This window comes from Bufo gargarizans, chromosome 4 (assembly GCF_014858855.1).
Source record: "Bufo gargarizans isolate SCDJY-AF-19 chromosome 4, ASM1485885v1, whole genome shotgun sequence".
NCBI classification, from domain to species: Eukaryota; Metazoa; Chordata; class Amphibia; order Anura; family Bufonidae; genus Bufo; species Bufo gargarizans.
The window spans coordinates 354,541,421-354,560,050 of NC_058083.1; positions in this window are offsets into that span (position 1 = coordinate 354,541,421).

Here is an 18,630-nt window from a genome sequence, read left to right on the forward strand (position 1 = left end):
ATTGTTTTAGGGTCTATGAGGGAAAAGACTCAAAACTGGAGCCGGTCGGATGCCCTGACTACCTGGGGAGCAGTGGCAAGATTGTCTGGGACTTGGTGTCAGCCTTACTCTACAAGGGGTACAACTTATACGTGGACAATTTTTACACAAGTGTGGCCCTCTTTCGGCACTTACATCTATTCGGAATTCAATGCTGTGGCACTCCGCGACCTAGTTGCCGGGGCTTCCCTCAATGGCTCTTCGGAACTCCTGTATCCAGGAGGGTCTGTGCCCCAAGTCCCTGATGTAGTGAGCCGGCTACATGCCAGACACTTCCCGAGTGTCTATTCAGGTACCCCAACTCCCCATTCCCCAAGAAAAAGATGTTGTGTCTGTAGCAGGGCTGGAATGAGGCGTGACACCACCTTTTTTTGTCCTGACTGTCCTGACCAGTCTGCCCTATGCATAGGGGAGTGTTTCCGCAAGTACGACACACAGGTACACTATTAGTGTAGGGATTGTGTTACACAGGACAGGCATACAGGGGTCTTAGGGCCCTATCACACAGAGCTGCCACAAACCTCTCCTTTCACCTGGGACAAAGTGCATAATGTACTTCGCCACATCTCTGGACGATTTGCGCTTTGCACATTGTCCCATGGGGAAGGAGAGGTTTATCCTCTAAAGGTAAAAAACAAAAACAAAAAAAATCACAGGTAAGAAAAAAAGTTAATGTTCTGTTTCAAAAGTTCAATAAAGTTCATAAAAGTTAATGTTCTGTTTCAAATGTTATATAAAGTTAATGTTAATAAATTTATTGCGTTGCTGCCTGTTTTTTTTTATTTTTTACCTTCTAGGTGGACCAAGCGATCAACCAGCTGCTGTCAGATTACACAAAAGTCGGTGTATGCGGTGCTACAAGACGAGATTTCTCCACTGCAGTAAAAAAGATACGTTTGCCGAAGGCTTATGAGCTGATGCAGGGGCGGTGTTCATATGCTTTGGCAAACACTTTGTATAAAAAAAAATATAATAATTCTGGTAATGATTTATTCATCCACATCGATTGATGTGAATGGAGAAATTGGGTTTGCCAGGGCATACGAGCTGAGTGGGTTTGGATGTTGGTCGGGTTTGGATGTTGCACATTTTTGGGCAGAGATTTTTTCATCCACATTGATCGATGCGAATGAAGAAATCTGTGCCGTTGATTTTTTCTTTCAGCCCAGAGGCTGAATGGAAAAAAATAATCTAATTACCCGTGTGCGCTATATAAGGAGAATAGAAGAAACTCCTAATGCTGGCCATACATGTAATGATTGCAGAGACCCTCAAATGCCAGGGCACTACAAACACCCCACAAGTCAGAGGAAAGGGAGACTTTGTGAGAAAAAAAACAACAAAAAATCAATTTACGCTAACTTGTACCAAAAAAGATAAAAAATCTTATATGAACTCACCATGCCCCTCACGGAATACCTTAGGGTGTCTTCTTTCCAAAATGGGGTCACTTGTGGGGTATTTATACTGCCATGGCATTTTATGGGCCCTAAAGCGTGAGAAGTAGTTTGGAATCCAAATGCGTAAAAAATGCCCTGTGAAATCCTAAAGTACTCATTGGAATTTGGGCGCCTTTGTGCACCTAGGCTGCAAAAAAAGTGTCACATATGTGGTATCGCCGTACTCAGGAGAAGTAAGGCAATGTGTTTTGGGGTGTATTTTTACATATACCCATACTGTGTATGAGAAATATCTATGTAAATGACAACTTAAAAAAATAAAAATATACAAAGTTGTCAATTTACAGAGATATTCTTCTCACCCAGCATGGGTATATGTAAAAATACACCCTAAAACACATTGCCCTACTTCTTCTGAGTACGGCGATACCACATGTGTGACACTTTTTTGAAGCCTAGGTACGTAAAGGGGCCGAAAGTCCAACGAGTATCTTTAGGCTTTACAGGGTTGCTCACAATTTAGCCCCGCCCAAAATGCCAGAACAGTAAACACACCCCACAAATGACCCCATTTCGGAAAGTAGACACCCCAAGGTATTCACTGAGGGGCATAGTGAGTCCGTAGGAGATTTTATTATTTTTTGCCAGAAATTATCAGAATTGGAAACTTTTTTATTTTTTATCCGAAAGTCTCATTTTCCGCTAACTTGTGAAAAAAAATTAAATCATACATAAACTCACCATGCCCCTCCGCAAATACTTTGGGGTGTCTTCTTTCTAAAATGGGGTCATTTGGGGGGTATTTATACTATCCTGGCATTCTAGCACCTCAAGAAACATGACAGGTGCTTAGAAAGTCAGAGCTGCTTCAAAATGGGGAAATTCACATTTTTGTACCATAGTTTGTAAACGCTATAACTTTTGAGCAAACCAATAAATATACACTTATTGGATTTTTTTTTTATCAAAGACATGTAGCACAATAAATTCTGACACAAACTTGTATAGAAATGTAATTATATTTGAACAATTTAACCAGAGAAAGTTAAAAATACACTTTTTTTTTTAGAAAATTGCGGTCTATTTTGATTAATATCTGAAAAATGAAAAATCTCAGCAGCAATCAAATACCACCAAAAGAAATCTGTATTTGTGAGAAGAAAAGGAGGTAAAATTTATTTAGGTGCCAAGTTGCATAACCTTTAAACCGTTAAAGTTGTGAAGTGCCGATTTGTAAAAAAAAAAGGGCCTGTCACTAGGGGAAAATAAACCTGAGGTCCTAAAGTGGTTAATAAGTAAAATCCGAATTAATTCCCAAAATGTATACATGGACCTCTGGTGCCATCCGGTGGTAGGATAGAATAAAGGAATGCATTGCAAAACCGGTAGGAGGTGCTATTTGTGATGTTACTAGTTGTTGATTAAACTAGACCAGTCCCATTTTTAGATTGGATAAAAAGATGGTATGGGCTGACAGAGGGATCATCTTCTTGAATCAGCTTGGGATGGTCATCTGGAAGAAAACATCTTGACCCATCGGATCCAGCCACTTGACCACCTTTTCAGCCATTGGAGGCAGCCATCTTAGGACCATTGAAACTGATTTCTGCTAGCTGACATTTTGGGTATAGTATAACCTTACCTATATTTTATAGGATAATTAATAAGGATTATATATATCTATATATATTCAATTAACCATACTTTGTGTATAGTATCTGTTTTGCAGCATCATCCTAAAACTTGATCCAATTCAGGGAGATTTATATGTACTGTTTATAAACACGGTATCATCTCCAAAGAACTGAATTCAGTTCTTATATATATTTGTATCAATAAAAGAGGAAATCTGAAATAGACCAGATTTGGATTTAATTAGACATTTGTCAGCTGAGAGAAATTAGGTATCAAATTGAAAAAATATATATAATTTAAGGGTATTGTCATAATAAAGCATAGTAGTTGAAATATATATACTATAGATTATTTTGACTTTCTTAATATTTTGCATATCAATGATTGAATTTCATTTGTCACCATTTTCCTATATATATTAATTTGCACTGTATTATTGTTATTTAATAAATATATATTTTGATTTACCACCGCCTTCTTTTTATCATCTAACTTAGCACAGATCACAAGCTCGTTTTAGCTTGGTATTTATGATAATTGTTAGAATCTCCTTCATTACAGATTCTAATTTCTATTTACATAAATAATATAGACTGTTGAATCGGAGACAGCATAAATATTCTGACAAACCCGTTAGTAGAAAATAGAATGCTCATAGACTGATAACCAATCAATAGATGGATTCAGTTCTGACCAATTAAAAATATTATTTTTGTACCAATAGGAAGTTATTATAGAAATATTTGTAAACCAATCATGTCAATACTTTAAGAGGTTACACCTTTGGAATGGGTATAAAAAAAGGCCTAGGACACTCCCAATTTGGGATCCTGGCAAAGTTTTAACCTGTAATTTTACTCCATCAAAGTCATTTACCTGAAACACATGGCTCGATCCTCACGTGACTGACCCTAGGTCTGCCACAACAAGAGCTAGTATAGCTTTTTTAGAAAAGTAATGATGGCTTGGCACTCTTCACCTTGCCTGGGGACAAGCCATCAGCTCTCTGAAATCCACAATATGGACAAGGAGGGCCTGTAGTACCAGCACTTGGCCAGGTGCACGTTTAGCTGTCTCTTTGCAATTGCCTCGGTGATCGAAACACTTAAGGAGGGGGAGCATCAGGAGCAACAAAGTGAAAGAATGAGGGAACAAAAGCTTCCTTCTGCTGAGGTTGAGGAGCCCTGACTCCTGGAAATGGGATGCAAGCTGCTGGGAGATGCAGCAGTTGCTGCATCATGCTGTAACACTACATTAGTTCCATGAAGTGAATATCATACAGTTTCCCTTACTCAGTTTCTGCTCAAGAAGAACAGATAAAATGGCTTCCACAGGCAAAATGGCTCCCATGCCCGGCTACAGCTTCTGTTCATCTCAAGCAAGTAACTTCACACAAACAAAAACTAACGGCTTCACCCATCTGGAAAGGAGGGGGGGGGGGGGAGGTGGAAACTTCCTCTTTCTTTTTTTTTTTTTTTTAGGTACTATAAATTGAACCACTTAAACTCTCCAGAGCTCGCTCTTCCTGAGGCTTGCTCTACTAAGTGGCTTCTTATTAAGTGGAGTTAAACAACAAGGAGTTTAAGAAAAGGAGTTGGAAACTAAGGTTGGATATAATTTCCTTGTGTGTTGTTGGCTTAATTTTACGTAGTCCTTCAACTACAGCAGACAGGGTCTAATTCTAAATCATATATACTGTTTTACTTTTTTACTGTTGTAATCCCCATTTAGTATGTGTTGCACAATTTACAACGCAGTCCAGTGCACATCTTGCATGATGTATGCAGTCCTGGAACTGCCGTTCCAGGGTGTATATGTCACGACCCTTGGTCATGGTCGTGACTCCTTGGGTGCCGCATGCTGTTGCCCGCGGTTTGGGAGTTCGTCAACCGCAGCTGGGGCACTTAGTTGTTTGCCTCAGGTGCGGTTGCCGCGGACAACAAGTGTGCGTGCGGTTGCCCTTGGCAACGGGTTTTGTGTGAATGCCCGTTTGTGTGTCTGTGTGCACTTTGTGTTGTTTGTTGTGCACGAGGTGATGTTTTATGTGCACCTGGACTCCTCCCTTCACCTGCGGTTGTCCGCGGCAACGTCTGGCGTTGTTTGCATGCTGTGGAGGTGTCTCGGCCTGTTGGCTGTTCTGGAAGACACGGTTGCCACGCATGCTGTTGCCGTCGGAGACAGGTGAGTGAGGTTGCGTGTTTTCCCCTTTATGTGAGTTTCCCTTCTGTGTTGCTGGAAGGGTTAACTCCCTTCCCAGTGTGTGTGACTTCACTGGGTGTGTGCTGATCGTTGGGTGGGGCCTCTTGGCCTATAAAGCCTCAGCCCCTGGCTGGCCTCAGTAGGTTGCTCTCAGCCATGCTGGCTGGAGCAGCCTCCTGTCTCCTCCATCTGCCTGGTGGGGACCATCCTTCTGGTCATAAACCTCTGTCAGTTTATTCTGTGTTTCATGGTGTTATTTAGGTGTGTGCGGGGTTATCTTGTTAGTGCAGCTTATGGTTTCCTGGTTTCCCTTGTATGTCTGGTGTGTGCTGTGTCCTTTATGTTGCTGTGGACATCAGCACTTGTTCATGGGTTCCAGGTTTGTGTGTCTGTGGCAGGTAAGTGCAGGACTAGTCTCACTTACCTGTCATTTCCATATGTCTGTTGATGTTCCCCCTGTGTTGCTTGGCCGTTGAGACTCCTGCTCCTCCGTGTCTAGGAGGAGCAGGTCGTCTTACTCTGTCCCCTAGTTCAGGGCCGACTTGAGGGCTTGTAGGGACTCTTAGGTTCCGGCGTATGAGCCCTCCTACCACCGAGGTCGGCTCATACAGACAGGAGACAGGGTCAGCGTTAGGGACGCTATAGGAGGTGACCTGCTCCCTAACTCTGTGGTCCCGGCCAAGGGGTAACCCCACCATCTCCTGGCACCGCACGGCTGGGGGTTTCCCCCACCGCCAGCCGTGACAGTATGACCAGAACTGGCACCTCACCTGGTCTTCCTTCGTAAGAGGGTGAAGCATGCATCCATTGACCGTTGGGGTGCATGCGCGTTCTCCGGAGGGAGAGCGTTACGGGGTTCACCGTTAACGGCGCGGTTGGTGGCTTTTCCCCGCCACCTTGCTAACCGTGTCCGTGTTGGTGACCCCTCGTCCCTCTCAGGGTTCCTATCTCTGGTCGTCTGCTGGCAGCATTCCTTCGGTGTTCCGGCAGGTGTGCTGGTTGGGGAGTGTCTGCTGGCAGCGACCTGGAGTAGGAACGTCCTCCTGAGTTGGACGCGGTGTCCTGTTTTCCTCCTCCAGACTGCTTTGTTGGCTGGCGACCTGGGGACTGTTGTGTACGGTCTGGTCTGTTGGCGGCAGTTCTGGGGAGAGATACGGGCATCGGTCTGGTGTCCTGTGTCCCTCCTCCGGACTGCTTTGTTGGCTGGCGACCTGGGGACTGTTGTGTACGGTCCAGGTCTGTTGGCGGCAGTTCCGGGGGGAGATACGGGCATCTATCTGGCAGTGCCTCCAGTGTTCTCTCTTCCAGTCTGCTCTGTTGGCTGGCGACCTGGGACTGTTGTGTACGGTCCAGGTCTGTTGGCGGCAGCTCTGGAGGGAGACACTGGTGGTTATCAGGCATTGCCCCTCCTCCCCTCCCTGTTGTTTGGTCCCACCAGCCTCCCTTTTCGGTTGGGGGGGGCTTTGAGGGGAGGGAGTGTCACGACCCTTGGTCATGGTCGTGACTCCTTGGGTGCCGCATGCTGTTGCCCGCGGTTTGGGAGTTCGTCAACCGCAGCTGGGGCACTTAGTTGTTTGCCTCAGGTGCGGTTGCCGCGGACAACAAGTGTGCGTGCGGTTGCCCTTGGCAACGGGTTTTGTGTGAATGCCCGTTTGTGTGTCTGTGTGCACTTTGTGTTGTTTGTTGTGCACGAGGTGATGTTTTATGTGCACCTGGACTCCTCCCTTCACCTGCGGTTGTCCGCGGCAACGTCTGGCGTTGTTTGCATGCTGTGGAGGTGTCTCGGCCTGTTGGCTGTTCTGGAAGACACGGTTGCCACGCATGCTGTTGCCGTCGGAGACAGGTGAGTGAGGTTGCGTGTTTTCCCCTTTATGTGAGTTTCCCTTCTGTGTTGCTGGAAGGGTTAACTCCCTTCCCAGTGTGTGTGACTTCACTGGGTGTGTGCTGATCGTTGGGTGGGGCCTCTTGGCCTATAAAGCCTCAGCCCCTGGCTGGCCTCAGTAGGTTGCTCTCAGCCATGCTGGCTGGAGCAGCCTCCTGTCTCCTCCATCTGCCTGGTGGGGACCATCCTTCTGGTCATAAACCTCTGTCAGTTTATTCTGTGTTTCATGGTGTTATTTAGGTGTGTGCGGGGTTATCTTGTTAGTGCAGCTTATGGTTTCCTGGTTTCCCTTGTATGTCTGGTGTGTGCTGTGTCCTTTATGTTGCTGTGGACATCAGCACTTGTTCATGGGTTCCAGGTTTGTGTGTCTGTGGCAGGTAAGTGCAGGACTAGTCTCACTTACCTGTCATTTCCATATGTCTGTTGATGTTCCCCCTGTGTTGCTTGGCCGTTGAGACTCCTGCTCCTCCGTGTCTAGGAGGAGCAGGTCGTCTTACTCTGTCCCCTAGTTCAGGGCCGACTTGAGGGCTTGTAGGGACTCTTAGGTTCCGGCGTATGAGCCCTCCTACCACCGAGGTCGGCTCATACAGACAGGAGACAGGGTCAGCGTTAGGGACGCTATAGGAGGTGACCTGCTCCCTAACTCTGTGGTCCCGGCCAAGGGGTAACCCCACCATCTCCTGGCACCGCACGGCTGGGGGTTTCCCCCACCGCCAGCCGTGACAGTATATCTTTGTTCAAGATGTGAGCAAATTACCCGTTTGGAATCGCAAATCGAGTCTCTAAATGGGCAAGTTGCAACACTGAGAGGCATTGACAATTTGCAAAAGAGTTTGCTTCTCACCGAGCAAGCACTCTTTGGGGTAGATGAGGGGGAGGGTGACAGAGAGGAGGCTGAGGAAAGTGAGGTAGCTAGCTGAGGTAGCTAGCCCTGATCTGACACACCCCAACAAGTTTGCACGTTTGGCAGATGAGGGGATGTCAGTCCAGGGACGGCACTGCTGCAGCCGGACACTTCCTCTGCCAGTCAGAGGAATGTCAGCTCCAGTAAGCAGGGAACCAGGAGAGCAGGGCAGGCCAGACAGGTGCTGGTAGTGGGAGACTCCATTATTGAGGGGACAGATAGGGAAATCTGTCACAAAGACCGTGATCGCTGAACAGTGTGCTGTCTTCCTGGTGCTAGAGTTCGACACATCGCGGATCGGGTTGACAGATTACTGGGAGGGGCTGGAGACGATCCAGCGGTCATGGTCCATATCGGAACCAATGACAAAGTTAGAGGTAGGTGGAGAGTCCTTAAAAAAGATTTCAGGGATTTAGGTCAAAAGCTGAGGGCAAGGACCTCTAAGGTAGTATTTTCCGAAATACTGCCTGTACCACGAGCCACACAAGAAAGGCAACGGGAGATTAGGGAGATTAACAAGTGGCTCAAGAACTGGTGTAGGAAGGAGGGGTTTGGGTTCCTGGAGAACTGGGACGATTTTTCTATCGGCTACAGGCTCTATCGTAGGGACGGGCTGCACCTCAATAGGGAAGGGGCAGCTGTGCTGGGGAGAAAGATGGCTAGAAGGTTGAAGGAGTGTTTAAACTAGGGACTGGGGGGAGGGAAATTACATTATAGGAGGGGAAGATAGTGCAGATAGAGACCGGGGGCAAGGTAGTGGGACTGGGGGAGGAATGGAAGGAGGGACTAGAACAGTTCAGAAGGAAAGGTGTAGGGTAAAAAATATACATACACCTCTCAAATGTATGTATACTAATGCCAGAAGCCTGACAAATAAAACTGGTCAGCTGGAACTACTGATGTGTGAGGAGAACTATGACATAGTGGGAATAACTGAGACATGGCTGGATGATAGCTATGACTGGGCAGTTAATGTACAAGGTTACAGTCTGTTTAGAAAGGATCGTCAAAACCGGAGAGGGGGAGGGGTCTGCCTTTATGTAAAGTCTTGTCTAAAGCCCACACTCCGCGAAGATATAAGTGAGGGAAATGAACATGTGGAGTCACTGTGGGTAGAGATACATGGAGCTAAAAACAACAATAAATTACTAATAGGAGTTTACTATAAACCACCTAATATGCCAGAGTTCACAGAAAATCTACTACTAAACGAGATAGACGAGGTGGCAAATCATAATGAGGTGGTTATTATGGGGGACTTCAACTACCCAGATATAGACTGGGAAACTGAAACTTGTATATCTCATAAAGGAAACAGGTTCTTGGCAATAACCAAAGACAATTACCTCTCCCAACTGGTTCAGGACCTGACTAGAGGGACGGCCATACTGGACTTAGTATTAACCAATAGGCCTGACAGAACAACAGACGTGCAGGTTGAGGGACACCTGGGAAATAGTGACCGTAAAGTAATAACCTTCCAATTATCTTTCAAAGGAGCGTTTCTACAGGGAGGAACGAAAATACCAAACTTCAAAAAAGCTAAATTAAAAGAAATTAAACTAAGAGAGGCCACAGGCCGAACTAACTGGGACAAGGTCCTCAAAAATAAAAATACAGCCACAAAATGGGATATCTTTAAAAGCATCCTAAAATCTCATTGTGAGAGGTACATACCATATGGTAATAAAAGGTTAAGGAACAAAGGAAACCAATGTGGATAAATAGAACTGTAAAGAAAGCAATAAATGACAAAAAGAAAGCATATAATTCACTAAAACAGGAGAGTAGCACGGAAGCACTGAAAAACTATAAGGAAAAAAATAGAACATGTAAAAAACAAATAAAAGCGGCCAAACTAGAGACCGAGAGATTAATTGCCAAAGAGAGTAAAACTAACCCTAAAATGTCCTTCAATTATATAAATGTTAAAAAGTATAAATCTGAAGGTGTCGGCCCTTTAAAGAGTAATGAGGGGGAAGTCGCAGAGAGCGATGAGGAGAAAGCAAAGCTGTTAAATATTTTTGTCTCCAATGTATTCACTGAGGGAAATAAACTGTCAGATGACATGCAGAATGCAAAAATAAATTCCCCATTAAAAGTGTCCTGTCTGACCCAAGACGACGTACATCAGCGAATTAAAAAGATTCAAATAGACATATCGGCAGGATCGGATTGCAAACACCCCCGTATCCTAAAGGAATTGAGTAATGTCATAGCCAGACCCTTATTTCTGATATTTGCAGACTCTATGCTGACAGGGAATGTCCCACAGGATTGGCGCATGGCAAATGTGGTGCCAATATTTAAAAAGGGGCCAAAAACAGAGCCTGGAAACTATAGGCTGGTAAGTCTAACATCTGTTGTGGGTAAACACTTTGAAGGTTTTCTGAGAGATGCTATATTAGAGCATCTCAACGGAAATAAGCAAATAACGCCATATCAGCATGGCTTTGTGAGGGAACGGTCATGTCAAACTAATTTAATCAGTTTCTATGAGAAGGTAAGTTCTAGACTTGACAGCGGCGAATCAATGGATGTCGTATATCTGGACTTCTCCAAAGCATTTGACACTGTGCCACATAAAAGGTTAGTATATAAAATGAGAATGCTCGGACTGGGAGAAAACGTCTGTATGTGGGTAAGTAACTGGCTCAGTGATATAAAACAGAGGGTGGTTATAAACGGTACACACTCAGATTGGGTCACTGTCACTAGTGGGGTACCTCAGGGGTCAGTATTAGGCCCTATTCTCTTCAATATATTTATTAATGATCTTGTAGAAGGCATGCATAGTAAAGTATCAATTTTCGCAGATGATACTAAACTGTGTAAAGTAATTTAGACTGATGAGGACAGTATACTGCTACAGAGGGATCTGGATAGATTGGAGGCTTGGGCAGATAAGTGGCAGATGAGGTTTAACACTGATAAATGTAAAGTTATGCACATGGGAAGGAAAAATGCAAGTCACCCGTACTTATTAATGAGAGTTTTTGGAACCGCGCTGCTCTGGACTATAATCTCCGGTCAATAGTGGATGGTGCCGGGCTCCAACACCTTTCCTTTCCACCCAAAAAAGGTCCAATCTTCCACAGATGGTTTCCTCTATAGGGTTCAAGGAAATTGATACAATAGTGAAGCACCCTTTGGCTTGATGTTATTAAAAGGTTTTATTATACTCACAAGAGTCGATCAACAAAAGGCATATATCAATAGATACAATCGTCTGGTTTCTGCCCGACCCGGGTTTCGCTGCCTCGCTTCTTCAGGGGCGACAACTGCGCATATGCGCAATGGGGCCCTTTAAATAGCCCAGCTTATTTCGATAAATGAGCCGGCGGTGATCCGGATCAAATCCCAACATTGCAGAAAAGTTTCCCATCATGCATTTTACAAGTATCTTCATATACCTTCCCATTCCGCATAAAAATTAACACATATACATATAAATAGATACAAAATTATAAAACTCTTGCTGTTATAAACAACTTGATCTCCAACACATTTATCTCTTATTCATCATTATTTTATACACCGCAATATTATTTAGTGGATATAGATCTTCATCCCACTTAATTCACCTACAACATTACATAAATCGTCCGATTTTCGATATGCTCTATACTTAAATATTCAAATATTCACAAAGCCGTCATTAATCCTCCACCCACTTTTGTGACGTCTCTTGGGTGCTCCGAACCCCGCCTCCTCCCTCCGACATCCGCGTCACACTCCGTCGCCATGACGTAGTTCGAAGGTCCTCAAGGAGCAGGGTCAGGAGAACCAAAGCAACGCGACTGGTCAGGGTGTTCTACAGTAAGCATGGTTTCAAATCAAATTCAATATTTAACCCACCTGGCTGTAGGGTTCCTAACTGATAAATCCACTCTACCTCCTTTCTATTGATTTGTGCCAGTGAGTTCCCCCCTCGCCAGTGTGGCTTGACAATCTCTACACCCACAAATCTTAAACCCTTCAGGTTTTTTTCATGCGCGAATTTGAAATGGGCAGATACACTGTGGGTCAACAGACCTTTTCTAATGTTCCGTACGTGCTCCTGTATTCTGATTTTGAGCTTCCTTACTGTCTTGCCCACGTACTGGAGCCCACAAGGGCACTCCAGTACGTATATGATATTATCATTCTCACAGGAACAGTTTCCTCTTATACGGAACTCCATTCCATTTTTTTTGGATGTTATACAGTTGATGTTTATCTGTCGTTCTTTTGTATTCCTATTTTTACATCCTGCGCAAAACCCACACCAGGTGAATTTTCCTCCTTCTTTCTTTGGCTTAATGCTGACTGGAGGGATAGCACTATGTACAAGTTTTGTTCTGATACTAGCCGCTTTTTTGAAAATAAAGGAGGGATTGTCTGGTATAGTTTTTCTTAATACTGGATCGTTTTTAAGTATCCCCCAGTTCTTTCTCACCATTTTCTTGATGTTATCAGACATAGAACAGTATTTTGTCACAAAAGAGAATTTGTAATCTTTCTCACCTTTTTTGCTTTTTCTCTCGTGTCTTTATTCTCTTCTCTTTTTTCTACTTCCACAGCTTCTATGCATACGTCTAGATTTGCCTCCTCATAACCCCTTTCAATGAATCTGTTTTTTAGCACTTTGCTTTGTATTCGATAGTCTTCGACTTTCGTACAATTACGGGCCATCCTCTTGAATTGTCCTTTCGGTATATTCGTGAGCCAGGGCCCGTAATGACAACTTTTTATGTCAATATAGGAGTTGACATCTGTGTCCTTAAAATGTGAACTTGTCATGAAGCGGCCATCTTCTATCCGTATGCATAGATCCAGGAAGGTGACAGAGACATTACTAATTTCTCCCACAAATTTTAAATTCCAATCATTAGTATTCAACTGACATATGAAGGACTCAAGGCCCTCCCTCCCTCCTTCCCACACTAGGAGACAGTCATCGATATATCTCCTCCAGAAGGTCAGTTTACCCCCTGGGGTGTCCGCTCCCAGTGTGGGAAGGATGGAGGCCTCCTCCCATGCCCCCATAAAAATGTTAGCGAAGCTGGGGGCGAATTTTGCCCCCATCGCCGTCCCGATGCACTGTACATAGTGCGAGTTCTTAAACCAAAAATAATTGTGATCAAGGCAATAGCTGAGGCATTCCAGGATAAATGTTCCCTGTGCATCTCCTAATTTCATATCTTTTTTGATCCTACTCTCTACAGCTTCCATACCCAACTTCTTCGGAATCACTGTATACAGAGATGCCACATCAATTGTGGCCATCCATGTATCTACAGTAGGGGGGCTTAGTTCCTTAATAAGTTGTAACACAGCTCCAGTGTCCTTCAAGTGCGAGGGGTTCTGCACCACATACCCCTGCAAGTAAAAATCAATATATTCGGTGATCCTGCATGTCAATGAGTTCAGGCCCGAAATTATCGGCCTCCCTGGAGGGTCGATTAAACTTTTGTGGACTTTTGGCAGGTGATATATTACTGGTACTAGAGGGAACGGTATGGTGAGATACTCATACTCTTTTTTATTCAATATTCCTTTTTTAAAACCCTCTCTCAAGATTCTATCCAGAATCTTTTTATATTCTTGGGTGGGGTTAATTTTCAGTTTTCTATAGGTTGTTCCGTCCGATACCAATCTGGCCATTTCTGCTTCATACTTCTCTTTGTTCATTATAACTACCCCCCCCCCCCCTTTATCCGCCGGTTTAATTGTTAGATCTGGATTTTTTTCCAGATCTTTCAGGGCCTTTCTTTCTTTATAATTGAGATTTTGTTTCACCTTACTCGTGTCCATCTCTTCTAGCTCTTTTAACAGGCCAATTTTAAAAGCCTCCACACATTCATTATTCAGTTTTTTTGGAAAAAACTTTGATTTTTCCTTCAATTGTGTGTGTACAATATCTCCCTCTTTCTTAATCTGTGTGTCTAATATAGCAGGATTTTTATTCTGTGAAGCAGGATTGCTGATCCAATATTTAGCCATATTGATTTTCCGAATATATTTATGAATATCCAGGAATGCCTCAAATTTGTTGATCTTCTGGCTAGGCGCATATTTGAGGCCCTTATTCAGGACACTCTTTTCTCCCTCTGTTAAGATGTGGTCGCTTAAGTTGAAAATCCCTCCTATGTCTCCTTGATCTTTTTGGTTTTTGGGCTCGATCTTCCCCTTTCCTTTTCCCCGTCTTCCTCTACCAGACTTCTTTTTTGTGGTGTCCTCGTTGTTACCTCTCTTATTTCTCCTTCCCTCTGGACCCCTTTTATGCTCTGGTGAGGAAAATTTTGCTCGTTCTGTTGTGTACTATTTAGTCTGTTTCCTTCACTGTTATTCCTTTTTTGTTTATCATCATAACTGTTTCCTTCATAATGGGCTCCTTCATAATGGTTAGTCCTATAATTCTCCTGTGGTCTCCATCTTGGTTTTCCCTTATACCCTCCTCCTTGATACGGCTGTTTATACATTTGTCTATATTGTTGCCCTCTATATCCATTATTTCGTCCATAATTCCCATTGTACTGGCCCCCTTTGTGACCATTACTATACTCGTAATGTTTGCCCTGTTGACCAGCATAATAGTGTGTATAATTCTGCTGGTTTATATAGTCTTCCCTATTCTCAAAGTTTGGCTCATATGTGTATACATTTTCTCTATTAAATTGATATGCATTTTCATGATACCCATAATTCCGCTGCGGTGTATATTTATTAAACTGTTGGTTATAATTGTTTTTAAAAACCCTTTGTCTCTCGGCCCCAGTCTCTGGTTTCCTAAAACCTCCAGTGTAGTGTCCTTGATTAGGATTACTAGCACTGGGCTCATCCACATTTCCCGTTCCTGACATAGTCTCCCCAGTGTTTTTCTGTTTATTTTTCCATTTATATACTTTATCAGTTTTATATTCATTACAAATCTTAACATATTTCTTGTGTTTCTTATTCCTTATTTCCTTTTCGGATTTAAGTACTGCTTCCTGACACTGTTTGCTACATTTATCATATATCTCTTTATTCCCATTTTTTATAGGTTTAATCACCTCTTGTAAATCATCAATCACCTTATTAATCTTCTTTAACTTATTCTTTCGGACTGTGATAATATATTGCATGACTTTCCACGCACATTCATTCAATACTCTTTCCCACCCTATTAAATCCTCCTCCTCTTCAGTGATCAGAGGGAGTTGCCATCTCAGGCCTTCTGGAATCCTGCCTTCCATGAGAAATCTCTCCAGGGAGGCAATATCCCAGGTGGTTCGTATCTCCCTAATCAATTCCTTTTCAAGTTTCACAAACAGTGTTCTCATATCATCTGACCCCTTATCGCTCTCAATAGGAGTCTCACAGAAAGCATCAAGATCACATTTGAAATTGGCTCTAAAATCAAAAATGTCCATGTTGGTAGCAAGACTCGACCACCTACAGATACAAATTAAATCAACAATAAAAGAGTCAGTCCTGTATCCTCACACGGACAGATTGCTTGTGCTGCTGCTGGTTCCAGAGTAGTGTGGTAGGTGTATCACACTGGAAATGCAGGTAATGAGAGTTTTTGGAACCGCGCTGCTCTGGACTATAATCTCCGGTCAATAGTGGATGGTGCCGGGCTCCAACACCTTTCCTTTCCACCCAAAAAAGGTCCAATCTTCCACAGATGGTTTCCTCTATAGGGTTCAAGGAAATTGATACAATAGTGAAGCACCCTTTGGCTTGATGTTATTAAAAGGTTTTATTATACTCACAAGAGTCGATCAACAAAAGGCATATATCAATAGATGCAATTGTCTGGTTTCTGCCCGACCCGGGTTTCGCTGCCTCGCTTCTTCAAGGGCGACAACTGCGCATAGGTATAGGTATATGAAGATACTTGTAAAATGCATGATGGGAAACTTTTCTGCAATGTTGGGATTTGATCCGGATCACCGCCGGCTCATTTATCGAAATAAGCTGGGCTATTTAAAGGGCCCCATTGCGCATATGCGCAGTTGTCGCCCTTGAAGAAGCGAAACAGCGAAACCCGGGTCGGGCAGAAACCAGACGATTGTATCTATTGATATATGCCTTTTGTTGATCGACTCTTGTGAGTATAATAAAACCTTTTAATAACATCAAGCCAAAGGGTGCTTCACTATTGTATCAATTTCCTTGAACCCTATAGAGGAAACCATCTGTGGAAGATTGGACCTTTTTTGGGTGGAAAGGAAAGGTGTTGGAGCCCGGCACCATCCACTATTGACCGGAGATTATAGTCCAGAGCAGCGCGGTTCCAAAAACTCTCATTACCTGCATTTCCAGTGTGATACACCTACCACACTACTCCGGAACCAGCAGCAGCACAAGCAATCTGTCCGTGTGAGGATACAGGACTGACTCTTTTATTGTTGATTTAACCCGTACTTATTAAATGGTAAAACACTCGGTAACACTGACATGGAAAAGGATCTAGGAATTTTAATAAACAGCAAACTAAGCTGCAAAAACCAGTGTCAGGCAGCTGCTGCCAAGGCCATTAAGATAATGGGTTGCATCAGAAGGGGCATAGATTCCCGTGATAAGAACATAGTCCTACCACTTTACAAATCGCTAGTCAGACCACACATGGAGTACTGTGTACAGTTCTAGGCTCCTGTAAACAAGGCAGACATAGCAGAACTGGAGAAGGTCCAGAGGAGGGCATCTAAAGTAATAATTGGAATGGGGCAGCTACAGTACCCTGAAAGATTATTAAAATTAGGGATATTCACTTTAGAAAAAAGACGACTGAGGGGAGATCTAATTAATATGTATAAATATATCAGGGGTCAGTACAGAGATCTATCCCATCAGCTTTTTATCCTCAGGACTGTGACTGTGACGAGGGGACATCCTCTGCGTCTGTAGGAAAGAAGGTTTGTACACAAACATAGAAATGGATTCTTTACGGTAAGAGCAGTGAGACTATGGAACTCTCTGCCTGAGGAGGTGGTGATGGTGAGTACAATAAAGGAATTCAAGAGGGGCCTGGATGTATTTCTGGAGCTTAATAATATTACAGGCTATAGCTACTAGAGAGGCGTCATGATCCAGGGAGTTATTCTGATTGCCTGATTGGAGTCGGGAAGGAATTTTTTATTCCCCTAAAGTGGGGAAAATTGGCTTCTACCTCACAGTTTTTTTTTTGCCTTCCTCTGGATCAACTTGCAGGATAACAGGCCGAACTGGATGGACAAAAGTTTTTTTCCGGCCTTATGTACTATGTTACTATGTTACTAAATGTGGCAGAAAATAGATATATCTATCTATGCAGTGTTTTGGGCCAATATCGAAGATATACGCCACCCTACATTCCCTGCTTTTTCCTGTTCTATATTTGCTGCCCTATATAATGTCAGCTGTTCCGCAATAAAGTTGAGACGTTACTTTGACCATACCTGAGTCAGTGTGATTTCTTCTGTGCATGCACATATACCGGAAATACCATTCTAATTTGGAGCAACAGAGCAAACCCTAATTATCCTGTTATGGGGTGACTTTAACAATTTTGGCGCCCAATGTGGGGCCAGAAAGAATGTAATATCAACCTCTCGTAACACCGGTAGCCAACCTAAAGCAACCCCAGGAATTTGACGAAATGCACTATAGGAGAGGAACCGCGGTCCCAAAGAGAAGGTAAGAAAACTTGTTTATCTTGCCTACCTCTAAGTTGCATTGTTTTCGTCACTTAGCTGGGGTTGAGTCTGTTGGACGATGTTACATCTTAGTTGACTCGGCTGATGTTGAAATTTCTGGCTCCTAGAACCTCTGTATGAGAAGTGAGGAGAGGATTGCTCTTTCGCGAAATTATATGTAACATTGTGTAATATGTGTAGTGTACTCCTCCTGACTTAATAACACAATAACTTAACTTCCTCATGAGAACGGGGAGTGCTGACTGCCAAGACCAGATGTGGAGAGCCCGTCAGGCACTGAGAGATAGGATCACTAAGAAAGACCAGCTGATCTGATATCAAAGAGAGGTGCGGAGGAACCCCGTGGTACAGAGGTAGAAAATATCCTCCTGATTTGGTATTGGAAAGAGGTATGGAGTATAGTGGATACAAGACTTGGCAGGCCGGACGCAGAGAGCCAGTCTTGAACACGGTCTGTGAGTTTGTTTTGTTTGTCTTCTTTCATTTGGTTTGTCTGAACAATAGTGAGATGGGACAGTCTTAGTCTTTGCAAGGCAATGAATATATCGCGCCCCAATTAGTAGCCCGTGAAGACGGAAACAAGTATGTGAAGAATTACAAGAATTTAATGAAAATTGCAGGATGTGATCCAAATGCAGAACTAAATGTTGAACTGTGGAAATGTGTTTTGAGACCGTGTAAAGGAAAGTTGATTGATGAAGGATTGGATTGGCAACGGACTGCAAATCGATTAAGGGCTACAGGGGGGCAGAAAGATGGGATGAAGATCAGAAAGGCAGTCCGCTGACAAGCGGGAGAAGCTGACAGAGCATGAAGTGCAGAATGGGAGAGAGATAGAATGATGGACAGATTAGCTGGACAAGTAGATCTCCGGGAGAGACAAGTCCAGACTCTTAGGTATCC